Here is a 14,836-nt window from a genome sequence, read left to right as displayed (position 1 = left end):
TTCTTGACACTTAGTCACAAAAAGATGGAATTTTCACATGTAAACTCCACACTCTAGGGATATTAATGATTTCAATCCAAAAACCAGGTCTTATAACCTTGAAAGCCCTCATCCGATTCAGTCCAACATGATCTTTCTCAATGAAAATTTGGATAAATCCATAAAAATCACCTCCAACGAACTTGGAAAACTCAGAAAATGTAATAAATCTGCCTTCAAAACCAACTTCACCTTCGATGGGGAGAGAAGAAAAATACAAGAAGACAGAAAGATCTTTAGAAAAACTCAGAAAATTCGAATGATCTGCCTCCTATCAGCTGGCTATACTCCAAAATCTGTCAGCATTTATGAAGAACAAGGTTGGAAATGATGATTAATGCCTTCAAAACCTCCAAAATACACTCAACCTGTGAAAATCGTCTTTGAACCTCCTTCAACCTGCAAGAATAATTCTTATCTCTGCTCTCAACACTTAGGAAACTTGAACTTGTGTGCAGAAATGAAAGGAGAAATGTCTTATTTGTATTAGAGTTCGTTTTCACAACTAGAAACACGCACGCAAAAATCTTTCCAATTCATTCATGGAGAAAGTTTCTAATTTTATTTGAGTTGCACAATCATCTCATCTAGTTTGAACTTTCACAAGTGCAAGTTTCTAATTTGAGAATTAGTCCTAAACTCGAACTTGATCTCCAAATATCTTCTTTTTAAAACTTTCTAATTTAGTTCCAAGTTCGAATCTCTCCTCAATCTGCAATATCTCTTCTCCAAAAAAACTTTCCAATTTAGTTCAAAGTTCGAATTTCCTTGGATATGCTGACATCACCCTGAATTTAACCTCATCTTTCAAACTTGTGTTGACTAATTTGACTCCTTAATCATATGGCAGACTTATTTGATATGTTGGCGCCAAGCAATATGTTTTAGGGCGGACTTTATTGAGACCTTTGCTTGCCCATCACCCATAGAGCGGACTTTGAAAGCCTTGTGTCACAAGATAGGGTGGACTTTATTGTGTACTTGACACAAGTCTTGGCACCAGCACTTGTCTAAAATGTTACTATCTTGCCTCCAAATTCATCATTTTACCTTCAAATTTTCATGTGTTGTACTTACCAATAATCACTTTTAGCTCTTGTCTGGGTCTTGTTTAGTGATTCGATTACCTTTCAATCTCATTTTGCCATCTTAAGGCCTAACCAACAGGGCGGAGTTTAGAGAGCTTGTGACACTATCATCTTCATCTTAAGGGCGGAGTTCTTCTTAGACTTGGAACTTGCCTTGACACCACAAGGCGAACTTTAGAGTTAGGTACTTTGGGCGGACTTCTTGGAGTTCAATTTTAGGGTGGATTTTGGAGGAACCATGGATGGACTTTGGAAGGCTTAATCTCCATAGGGAGGACTTTTCTCTCCTCCATGGCAGACTTTCATGTTCATGCCACTTTCCTTTCATGAGGGCGGACTTTTGGAGTTCACAAACACCATTTACTTTGCTTGGAGGGTGGACTTTGGAGAGTTAGGCATCTCCACTCGTCATCTTGGGCAGTCTTTTCATCTCTCCCACATGGCGAACTTTTTCAACTTTCTCCATAGGGCGGAGTTTGGAGAGTTCATGACTTATCACCTTGGGCGGACTTTTTTAGCTTCCTAGGCAGCTTGGAGGGCGGAGTTTGAGCTGGTTTAAGACAAGGTAGGGCGGACTTTTGAAGAGACTTCATCATTTACTTTGCTTGGAGGGCGGACTTTGGAGAGTTAGGCATCTCCACTCATCATCTTGGGCGGACTTTTCACCTCTCCCACATCTTCAACTTTGACAAGGTGGACCTCTTTGGACTCCCTCTCCATCACCTTGGGCGGACTTTTCCGATCTAGAGCACCTTTCACTTCATCCATAGGGCGGACTTTTGAAGACCACAACTTGGGCGGACTTTTCATGTTCATGCCACTTTCCTTTCATGAGGGCAGACTTTCTTGAAGACTTGGAACTCAACTATGAAGAGGGTGGACTTTTTGGCTTCCTAGGCATGACATTCATCATCACACATTGATTAGCCAGGCTTGGAGATTTTTGAAAAGAAACTTCAAAATTTAACAATTTCCTCAATTTTAACCAGATTAACATGAAATTTGAAATCCATACTCAGGCAAACCATTTGAAGCGTCATGACCCCTAAAATGTAGGAACTTAGCTTTTTGAGTCAAAACTTAAAAATCTTTGATCGCGATCGATGCAGGCTGATGGTACCAGTGCAAACCCTAGGTCCCCACTTCAAAAAAAGCAAAAAGCAGACATCCCTAAAAATAGGGAAAACTTTTTAAAAATAGCCACACCGGGGATTGGGCTAAGAATGCCAAAAATGAAACTTCCTAAAAAATAGGAAAAAGCAAAAAAACAAACTTTCTAAAAATAGAAAGTTGTTCAAATTCGTTCAAATCAATTGCATTCTTCGTCCTTTGGCCTTTCTGGGCACTTTGACGGTATCCAGACTCTACTATCACTTGGCTTGCACAAATTGACTTTCAATCTCTAGGACTCAAACCGTTCAAAACTTGACAGAATCGAGCAGAACTAAAGCAGAAGGCCATGGGCACTAACAAAAACCCTAGAAAGCAGGAAAGGAGAGGGTCCTCATCTTCAATGGGGCGATGTGTGAAAAAGGTCACAACAGGTTCCTAAGCACATTGTTTAGAAGTACTCAGTTGACATATGCTTCATGGTCAAGAAAGATGAAACTTTGATGGAAGCTGTAAGGCCCCGAAAGATTTGGATTGAGAAAATGGGTTATGAAGTTGATGCTCAGATACTTGATTCTTATGCACAAATGCTAATTGAAGCACCTATTGATGAAACTGCAAAAACCTTTGGTACTGCTAAGTAGAAGAAGCAAGAGGTTGAAACCGAGTTCAATCGGAAGAAGAGAGAGAAGCAAGAAGGAAAGACAAGTAAATTTGTAGAAAAAGTTTCATAGGACATAAAAGCATTGATTGATGCTGTTCCAGAGAAAGGTAGGAGGAGGAAAGAACCAAAAATATTCATTGAGCCTATTGCAATAGAGTCTGCATCTGATGATGACACAACCCTGGCATTCAAAAGGGTAATAAGGAAGAAAACTGAAGAAACTAAGGTAGAAGCTAAGAAGCAACCGGTTAGGAAAGTTACTATCAGAGTACCGACACAGAAAAGAGCACCAAAAGAAACACCTTCAGCCCCCTCCGGTACTGGAAGGAGAAAGAAGAAGGACGACATTGATCTGGCAATTGAATCTGGTAATGTAACTATCATTTCACCAAAGACTTGTGCAGAGTTAGTTGATGAAATTACTAAAGATGGTATCTTAAAGAATGTACAGTTTTATTACGAACATTTAGATAATGATGAACAAAGAGAAGTAGAGGAAGTAGTTTTGTTGTATTTGGATATTTATAAGAAAGCCTTGTTAGAAATTGAAGATCAAATACCAACACAGTTGTATGACATTGTTAGATGCTAGGAGATTATCAACAATGCAAGAGGACAAGCATATAAAGATTCAAGAGTTGTTATCTGTTTGTGTTTCTATTGCTCCAGAGGAGATGGACAAGACACTTGAGGTTGTAGATAGGAAAATCTTTAACAACAACCATAGAATAATCAGTATTATGTTATGAAGGGTCAATGAGATAATCAAGGAGACCCACAAGGCTTGGGTTAAGTTCTTTGAAGAGAACCATGTTTTGTACACTTCACCGGAATCTAAGACAGATACTGCAGACATCTCGGTTGAAGGGAAAGGTAAAGGTATTATGGGTACTTCACCTTCAATTTTGAAAAACATTAAGATAGTGGAAATTGAGCCCTCAGTAGATACAAATGTACAAACAAATGTTGAGATAGCAGTGATGAATAATGATGAACAACAAATACCCTAATCAGTACTGAGAGAGGGGGGGGAATCAATACATACAAAAACTTCTTCACAACTTATCAAGTTAAAACAATGCTAACCGGTTGTCTTCATTACTGAACTTAACCATGGCAATACCGGTTAAACACAGTAAGACTTCAGACAGCTAAACTAGTAAAACTGAATACTTCAAATAACATTCAACACTTGATAACTCCTTTACTAATATACTCATGCATGTGTTGTATAAGTAATACCATATCTATTAACTTTGCATGCATATTTACCTAAACAAAGACTACTAAGTCATCACATGAAAAATGCACAACTCATGACACAGATTTTTCACGTGGAAACCCAAATGGGAAAAACCACGGTGGGGATGAATACCCACAAGCTTGTTTTTGAATTCTTTTGAAGCTCGCTCTGTTAGGAGCCTAGTCCGGTTAAAGACTTTACAATAAGGTTCTGTTAGGAATCGATCCTGTTAAAGATCACCCAGTTAAGGGATGGCTATATACCCTGTTAAAGGTTGAAATCCTGTTAAAGGTTACCTTGCTAGAGGATTTGAAGAACTCAATGATCTTGAGTCACCTGGTTAGAGGATTTGCAATAAGCCTGTTAAAGCTACCCGGTAAAGGGATTTTCCAATTGTTGAAATGGTTAGAAGACAACATGTAAAGCTCTGATCTGATAACAACACTACATGCTAAGGCAGATCCTTTTCAGTTCCTCTACTCTGCAATCACACTTCGTAGTTTTCCACTCACTGGTCTGGCAAGTATCTCATCACTCGGATACAAACACAACATTTGCCAACACAAACAATAACAAACATCATTGACCTTATAGACAACAATTAGGTCGGTAGCATAAGCCCTAAACCCTAAACATTTTAGGTTTACAATTACAAGCGGTCCAATCCTAACCGTTCAAAACACTTTGCATAGAATGAAACAATCTCAAATAGATTACAAGTCATTCTGCATCGTCCATTCTCCACTGCATATGGAAATCAGTAACCCATCACACTCTCTTCACATACCGCTAAGAAGAATGTTCATTCCTGAGGTAGACATTTAATGCAATCAATCTTCACATGCAAGATCCTCAAGGAAATCCTTCACGTGCACAAAACTGACGTGGCATCTCGATCTCATCCTTATCTCTTAGCTAACTCATCACAGAGTGCCACCGGTTGCATCGCACAAGCTAGATTGCCAAACCGGAAACCCTAGAGCTGAGACCACCAACCGATAGTCACACTTAGTGAAACCCTGACACCGGTCCACTTCATCTCTTCATACCGGTTCTCCAACTTGAACATTAATAACAACTTCTTCCAATCTTCATACCGGTTCAGTTGCACTTATTGACATCAATGACAACATACATTATCATCATATCATCATATCATCATACCATCATAGCGGTTCATCATATGCCAACAACCAGTAGATACAGAGAGTGTAAAGGTTGATAATGTACAGGTTACTAATGTTGAGGACAACAGTCATCCGGATTGAAATGTACAGGATGAGGTTATAGTTCCTAGGGAGAAGCTAACAGTTACTGAGACTGCACCAAGTGGCGAAGCCACCAGTGCAAGTGAGGAAGCTATAAAAGTTAAATCACCAGAGGAGAAGAAAGGGGAATCTGGTAGGGAACCGGTAGTGAGTCCATCATTGTTGTCAATTGACACCTCGCAGGTTGAAAAGAAAAGCATAACTGAGATGAGTTCCATTGAACTCATGATGATGGCTGCATAGAAAATGATGAAGGAAGGATCTATGGATAAAGGTGTTATTGATCAGTCTATCACTGTTTTGCATAGACTTGTCTTGGAGTGCAAGTTTAACAATGAAGCGAGCCCATCTGACAAGCTTAAGACAATCACATAGCACATTTCAAAGGATTTTCAGTCCTTGTAGCAGATATCAAACCGACAAGCACTGGAGAGATTTACACAGGCAAAGATGAGTCTGAAAAGGAAGGAAAGTAATGATAAGTTGAAGTTGATTGATAATGCATTGAGGTAGTGTACTAATATTTATAGAGCATGTTGTAACATAGGTTTACTCACAGCTAAGATAGATAAAAAGATTAAGGATATTCAGGGGGAGATTGCAGGTATAGCCAATTCTTTTGATGGAATGAATTCATCGAGTACATCTATTGATGGTCAGATTTTGGTTTTGGAAGCCCAAGTTTTTGCTCTTGAGAGGGAAAAAGATAAAATTACAAGGAGAGTCAGAAGTCTTAGAGGATTGGTGAGTCCCTGGTTGGATTCATTAAGTGTACATAAGGAGGAGTGTATAGATATGGTTGGTAAGCCCACACCGACAATGTTAAATGAGAAAGAGTCATTTGCCCATATGCTACATGGGCTTGTATCTATTTCCGACACTTTCAAATCTGGTTGGGATACTTATCTTGAGATTTTGGAGAAGGCCCATCCGAATATTTTTAAATACATCCAGCTCCGGTAAGGTATTTTGGGACATATTCATTGTACAGTCTTTCATTCTTCATCCCGGTTTTTGGCTTTTTGGTATTCTTTTTGGAATTTTTGATGGCATTGATGTCAAAGGGGGAGAGATATTGATGTGAAAAAGGGGGAGTTGTATACATTAGGGGCAGTATAGGTGAAAAATATATTCTTGGCATCGGGAGATATGGAGTATTTTGTATTAATGGATATTCAGCTCAGGGGGAGCAAGCTCAGGATGAAACCGACGGTTGGAAACCATGATCATATTTTTTCACATGAGTGTTGCCGTCAATGCCAAAGGGGGAGATTGTTGACAGTTGACACTCAATTGGTTGGTTTCAATATGTTGTCATTGATGGCAACATGGCAACTTGTTCCGGCTTCATATTTTGATTCAGTTGTGTACCGAAAGGCACTTCATAGACACTTCACCGACACAGGTAAGTTGGATAGATTTCTTTGGTTACCGGCAATATAGGGCGACATGGTTTAGAATCAGGTTATCGGTATTGAAGGCCGACATCATTTGGAGATCCGACATCGACAATTGTTTTTGACATCGACAATTGTCAGGATGAAACCGACGGTTGGAAACCATGATCATATTTTTTCACATGAGTGTTGCCGTCAATGCCAAAGGGGGAGATTGTTGACAGTTGACACTCAATTGGTTGGTTTCAATATGTTGTCATTGATGGCAACATGGCAACTTGTTCCGGCTTCATATTTTGATTTAGTTGTGTATCGAAAGGCACTTCATAGACACTTCACCGACATAGGCAAGTTGGATAGATTTCTTTGGTTACCGGCAATACAGGGCGACATGGTTTAGAATCAGGTTATCGGTATTGAAGGCCGACATCATTTGGAGATCCGACATCGACAATTGTTTTTGATATTCATGTATTTATGTTATCTAGTCAACATGTATATTCATATTGTAATTATCTTTGTAAGCCGACATAAGGCATGATGAGTTGTAAACGGTATATAGGTTAGTTGGTTAGATCATTTTGTGATATGGATGGATAGATAATGTGATAATGTTTTGCAATGCGAAGTTTATGTAAGGGGTTATTCTGGTAAGGGTTTAGGGTTTTAGACCGGAACAAACATAGCTTAACCGGATTTGTATTCAAGCATAGAAGATGCTATCTTTGCAGTTCAATCATTTCTCTGGATTGTAGTTTGGATTTGTATGTAGTTAGTGAGGCTCTTTTTGTGATTGAGCAGTGTGCTCTAGGTTGTAAGCCTTACTGCAAGTGCAGGCCCCTATATTCTGTAATATCTCTTCATATGGCTAATGGATTGATATTGTGGGTCACAAATCCCACCGTGGTTTTTCCTCTTTGAAGTTTTCCACGTATAATTATGTGTGTTATGATATTCATTTGTGTGATTGGCTCAGTGGTTGCTTTACTTCTTTTAATTCTATATGTATCGGTATACCGGCTAGTGTATGCATGTTTTAATAAGGTGAAAATTGAACATTCTAGTAGAACATTGATTCACCTCCCCCTCTCAGTATTCTTGGATTCCAACAATTTTGTAGGAACTTTTCAATCAAATTACAAGTGAATTTAAAAATACAAGTTTATGAGAACTTGTAAGTTCTCTTAAAAGTTCCTGTTACCTATTTTTCGCTTCTAGCTGAAAAATAGGTTAAGATATGCTAGTTTTACAAAATAAAACAAATGTGTACTGCTTCTCTATTTTTGTGTTTCCAACTGCACTAAGGAATGAGCTAAAGATGGTATTTTTAAATACTTCTAGTCTGTAGCAACAAAGGAAAGAGACATCTCATCAAAAGGAGAAGTATTTTATTAATATTCAAACGTGCGTCCCACACAATGAGCCGTGAGACTAGCTACATGCAACAAGTGCAGAAAAGAAATATACAGATATGTATACACAAGTACAAAAAATGAAAGAGGCACGTTGAGAATGGAACCAGTCATTGCCTAAATGACTGGAACAGTTGAAGTAGACTCGACATTGCCTTTGTCTTGCTGCTTCACCCTGGTCCGTATCTGCTTTCCTTCCGATACCTACAAAAGAGTTAAAATATGCAATGCGTTAGAACATTTTGTTCTAAGCAATGGCTGATTACATTTCTAACATGTGTACTAATGCACGCATATATGTATATGATCCCTACATGCATCAGATGCATATAACTAGCATCACAGATCATCTCGAACGACAAATATCAGATCAAAGGAAAATCACCATACATATGCATATTTTTGCTAATATGTTTGTTTCATGTGCAGGATTAGGAAAAAGGATAGCTTGCTGGTCATAAAATTCACAAAAATGAGTGGAGATGAATGAGGCTCCCACAAGGGTTGAGCCCAGCTCATGTGAAATGATAGCAAGGTCTCATACAATCAAATTATATCAGAGCTGGTGATAAAAGGAAAAAGAGTAACAAAACGCAAGTATGCAATCACATGATCAGCCAATAAGCATGATAAGACTTTCTTTTTTTAAAGGACGTGGACAAGGTATTTATGCATGCTAATGAGATATGCAGTGCATACATAAAGCTGTACACTAAGTATAGAAAATGCAACATCCAGTTTTTCAAACTCAGTAGGCAGCGAATAGTAAGGAATACAATGCATTTTCAGAATCATGAGGAAGACATTTTCTAACACAATGCAAGATACCATTAAACACAATTATGGAAGGAATGCATATGATCAAAGATACAATCATAGTGATCAATTTACAAAGGGCATGCAACCTTTTTTTAGAAAATGATACAGACAAGAAATAAAGTCAGTATGGACATCAATCATTCATGCCACAGGTCACATGTCTTAGAAGATGTAAGCAAGGATAGTAAAATCCTATCAAGCAAATGTTGTTGTTGTTGATACATACAAACCCTTGCAAAGACGATGTAGTCACTTTATAAGGAGTACAGGGGATAGTCAAGACAGTTTGGTAAAAAAAGAAAAATGACAGAGCATTATTAAAAGAACACATCTTAAAGGTGTCAAAGACAGCAACAGATCAAGAGAGGCAATACTGGGAACAATATTAAATGGCAGATGACAAAAGGAGGGTTTTTAATGTTTTTCCACCATTTTCCGTCCAAACAGTCATTCAGAGATGCACACAGCAGTGATAACAGTTTTTGGCACGCCCGGTGGTACTGAGAGTGTAGTTTTCAGTCTATATCAGATGTTTTATGGTGCTGTTTGGTGTTTGCAGCAGTACTTTTAGTCTTTCAGAGACATTCTTACAACATACTTGGCGACTCTGATTTCTGGTTTAGTAAAGCCAGTGCACTTTTGCTTATGAGAAGGATACAAACCAGGAGCAATTCTTCATCCTTCGAATTTTTGCAGTTATCCCCTCCTAGAAGAAGAGGGAGGGTAGTTGAGAAAGAAAAAGAGAACCGTGTTTATTCCAGGAGAGCCAAGTCTACTCCCCCTGCTGTTAGGGCTCATACTGTGTTACCGATAATCCCAGTAATCATGATTCCAGCAGGCAGAAATCAGCCATTTGTTGCATTTAACCAGGGCAGTCCACTGAATTTAACATAGCATGATGATATTCCCATGGCTGCTTTGAAAAGCTTACCGTATTTTCATGGCGAAGATCAAATTACTCCAGCTGAACACATAAAGGACGTTGCAAACCTATGCGCTGTTCACCATGTGACAAAGGAGAATGTTGCAGTCAGATTGCTTGCAACATCTTTCAAGGGTAAAGCCTTGCAATGGTTCAGAGGCCTTCCTATCAATTCTATAGCAACATGGGACCAGTTGGGTGACCAATTATGCAGTTTCTTCGAGGACAAATCAGACCATTTGTCACTAATGGAGCAACTGTCAACAATAAAGAGGGCTCCCCACGAGGTCATGTCAGATTTCAGCCACTGTTTTCAGAAGACTTGGGATAGAATCCCGCAAACGGTAAGACCCACTGCTGACCACGCTTTCTTATATTATTTAAGAGCTTTGAATAGCGATATCTCGGTGATGGTGCAATCGATGGGAGGCACTTCTTTACCCCAGGCCTATTCTATAGCCATTAGAGCAGAGAACAACCTTATACAGGCTAGTAAAATTGCCCCAAGGCCTGCTCTACCAACTTTTCCTACCATCCAGCCACCGATAGCAATGCAAATACCTCCTATAGCTATCATCCCAGCTGCACCAGCCTTACCAGCACCGAGTTCTCAGTCTGTTAGACAAGAGAACAACTTTCTGGCGCAATCAAGTGATTTGCAAGAGATCAAGGGACTGCTGCAAACTTTTGGCAGCGAGATAGTAAACTTGAAGAGGCAGCAGAATCAAGGTTTCAGGCCTTACCAGCCTCCATTTCAGTCTAATTATCAGCAGAATCAGTCAAATAGACCGCCTTATCAGCCGAATAATCAAGGCCCAAGGCAAGCCTACAATCCAAGGCCTTATCAAGCTTATAACCCCAATGCCGCTAGCTCTTCAAAGGAGCTCTTGCCCATTCAAAATAATTTGGCACAGGACTTTGACTGGTGTTTTCCCTGCAATTTGCCCCATAACCAAAGCACTTGTGCAAATGGGGTGATTAACCAGGCCTTGATGGTCCAAAATAATTCAAGTGGGCAATTGGATACGCCCCGTGAGGATTCTATACAGCAGCAAGGGGATCAACAGCTTGAGACAACTCTTCTTCATTGGCAAGGAGGAGAATTTTGTGGGATTAACCAAGCTGATTCAACAGCTATGGTCTATACAAGGTCCAAGAAGAGAGCCATAGAAGGAGGGCAACAATCTGATAATAATCAAACCTTGATACATCAGCTGCCGAACTTGGATCAGAATGCTGCTGTCCCATCAACCACTGAAAATGTCAGGCAATCGCCAACAAGTCAGCCCTTGGTAGGCAAGAAGCAACCCAGTCCATCAGTCCAAACAGCTGCTGCTCAAGGTGAGGTTGTTGCCCCTAAAATACAACAAAGTCAAGTGCATCTTTCAATATTCTTGATCATATGAAGAAAGCAAGTGTATCCATGACTATGTGGGATTCCTTGTGTATCCCCGGCCAAAGGGACTTACTTCAATCAGCCTTGTCAAATTTAGATATGTTTGAAGAACTTAACGAAGATAAACCCAAGACTGTGTTAACCAATGCTACTACAAATGATAAAGAACAACAAGCTTCAAAAGTTAAACCCCCACCCTTTTACATATCTTTAATCATTGGAGATCAATTAGTCCATAACTGCATGATAGACTCAGGTGCTAGCAGTTCGGTCATACCCAAGCAGATTGTAGATAGGTTGGGGATTGAATATGAGCCTTTAGAAAAAGGAGTTGTCCAATTAGACGGGACTGCTGTTAACACAGTAGGAGTTATTAAAAACCTGAGTTTAACCCTTCATGCCTGCCCAAATTTCTCTATCCCACAAGACATTTACGTTATAGAGTTGCCTCCTTATTTCGCTATATGCTTATCAAGAGATTTTACTGCAAAAATAGGAGGTTATTTATCCTCAGATTGGTCCCATATGCTGTTTAGGACCAGGTATGGCACAAAGGTCACTGTGAGGTCGGAACCTACAACCAAAGATCATATAGAGCCTTACAATCCACCCCCCCAATGCCAATTTGATTGCAAGTGAGTATGAGGAGCAATCTGCAGTTCAAGAAGGCAATACACCCATAGAAGGTATATCTGATATCCTTCTTGATGAGTGGGCAGCTCAGACCCACGCTGTTGTTCCATGTGAACAGTATGAAGAAATCGATTTTGGTGTTTTTATAATGCTTGAGGCTGACCCCTTCATGCCTGATATAGAGAAAAATCCAGAGTAGCATGATGATCAACAAGATTGTGGGCTGTGGGAGCTTTTTTTTGACGGCTCAAAGAACAAAGTTGGTGCCGGTGGTGGATGCATGCTTGTTTCCCCAAAGGGTGAGAGATACTATTCAACTTTCAGATTTTGTTTCAGCTGTACTAACAATGTTGCTGAATACGAGGCTCTTATCCACGGTTTGGAATGGGCAAGACAGAGAGGTATTAACTGTCTGAAAGTGTCTGGGGACAGCAAGTTAGTTGCAAATCAGGTAAGGAACATTTGTCTTACAAAGAATGATTTGCTTAAGTCTTATAAGCATAGGGTGTGGGACATTTTAGAAAGATTTGATGCCTTCAATCTGATATCTATACCCAGAAATCAGAATAAGTGTGCTGACAGATTAGTAGCCATAGGAGCAGAGTTTGATATTCCCAAGGAGATTGGTAGCGATGGTAGCCATCAACATGTAAAGATTATTATTAGGCCTGCTGTACCAGATAATGATGTACATTGGCAAGTTTTTGAGAGTGACCAGCAGATTGTAAATTTCCTGAGAGAGGAAGCTGAGTTCTCTCATACTAACCAGGAGAGACTACAACACCAGTACGGTGACCAGATCATTCAGCTAAAAAGCAATAAGATGCCAAAGGGTTTGGTCACTTTGGAATCAATTTTCAATACTGATGATGAAGCTAGAAAATTAAAGGTCAGCATACAGGTTCAGCAGGACCATTATGAAGAGATCGAAGTCTTTAGGGGTAAGCTGCTTAAACTGGGTAAGGTATGTACAGCAATAGAAAGGGAAGCATTTGTTAAGCTTTTTCGAGACTTCAATGACGTTTTTGCATGGGAATACACCGACCTAAAAGGATTTGATCCTCACCTTGCCCAACACACTATAGAGCTTGAGCCTAACGCCAAACCTGTTAGGCAAAAGCAAAGGCCATTGAATCCTAAGCTTGAACCTCTTATGAAGAAAGAATTAAACAAGCTGATTGAGAGTAACATAATATTCCCTATCAAACATACCTCATGGGTTTCCAACCTTGTGCCGGTTAGAAAAAAGAATGGAGAGATTAGGCTGTGTGTAGATTTCCTGGATCTAAATAGAGCTTCATTGAAAGACCGTCACCCTTTGCCTTCCATGGAGCAGATCTTCCAAGTTGTTTCAGGATCCGAGAGGTTTTCCTTGCTGGATGGTTATTCTGGTTACAACCAGATATTGGTTAAAGAGGAAGATCAGTTCAAGACAGCTTTCACCACAAAATGGGGGACTATGGCTTACAAGAAGATGCCATTTGGTTTGTCTAACGCTGGGGAAACTTTTCAGAAAGCCATGGATATGGCCTTTCAAGGCCTAATGTACAAATCTGTTTTAGTATACCTCGATGACATCACAGTTTTCTCCAAAGAGGCTAAGGATCATCTTAACCACTTGAGGCAGGTTCTCGAAAGGTGCAGGGAATTTGGGGTGTCACTTAATCCCAAAAAGTGTGTATTTGCTGTCCATGAGGGCAGATTGCTTGGTTACGTGGTCTCCAAGCACGGTATTACCATTGATCCTGAGAGGATAAGTGCCATTTTGGCCCTTCCGTTACCAGCTCATAAGAAAGGTCTGCAGAGCTTCATAGGAAGGATTAATTTCGTCAGAAGATTCATCCCTGATATTGCAGATTTGCTGAATCCCTTGACTGCCATGTTGAGAAAGAATATTTCTTATAGCTGGACCAAGGAGGGCAAGAGAAGTTTTGAGCTGATTAAAGAAGCATTGGCTGCTGCTCCTACACTTCTAAATCTTGATTTTTCTAAAGATTTCACTTTGTATGCCTATGGTACTGTGGATTCTATCTCAGCTATGTTGGTACAGCAAAACGATGAAGGCTCGGAACAGCCTTTAGTCTTCTTTAGCCAAGCATTGAAGGACTACGAGCTAAGGTACACTTTTGTTGAAAAACATGTGCTGGCTGTTATCAGGAGTTTGAAGAAATTCAAACACATGCTATCTAACAACAACATTAATTTAATGGTTGCTCACCCAAGCGTAAAGGAGTTTCTATTGAGCAAGGATCTCAATGACAAGAGAGCTGGTTGGGTAACCAAGATCATGGAATATGACGTCAAAATTCAAGTTACCAAGCTGGTTAGAGGCAAAGGCTTATGCGAACAGCTTGCTGATGGCGTTTCTAGTTCGCCAAAGTATGAACAGGAAGCTGTTCTAACACTGCAAGGTGACAAGCAAGCAGAGGTTTGGACTCCTACTACTGATTGGGTGTAGGAAATGACTCATTTTCTGCAAACTGGTGAATGTCCTAAGTTGTTGGACAGAGCTAAAAGAAGATATTTCAGACTGCAGTCCATACCTTATGCACTTCTTAATGGCATCTTGTTCCGAAAAGATTTTAACGGTGTATTGCTGAGATGCATTGGGCCTGACCAGGTAAGTAAGCTGCTGCATGATTTTCATGAGGGATCAGCTGGAGGCCATTTTTCACCAAGAGCAACAGCTCTTAAGGTGATGAAAGGTGGCTATTATTGGCCCACGTTATTCAGAGATGCGCACATATGGGTCAGAAAGTGCAAAGAATGCGCCCTATTTGCTGGCAAGATGGGATTGGCAGCTTTACCTTTGCAGCCAATTCAGGTGGAGCAGCCTTTCATGAGG

This window comes from Cryptomeria japonica, chromosome 1 (assembly GCF_030272615.1).
Source record: "Cryptomeria japonica chromosome 1, Sugi_1.0, whole genome shotgun sequence".
NCBI classification, from domain to species: domain Eukaryota; kingdom Viridiplantae; phylum Streptophyta; class Pinopsida; order Cupressales; family Cupressaceae; genus Cryptomeria; species Cryptomeria japonica.
This window is presented reverse-complemented; position numbering follows the sequence as displayed.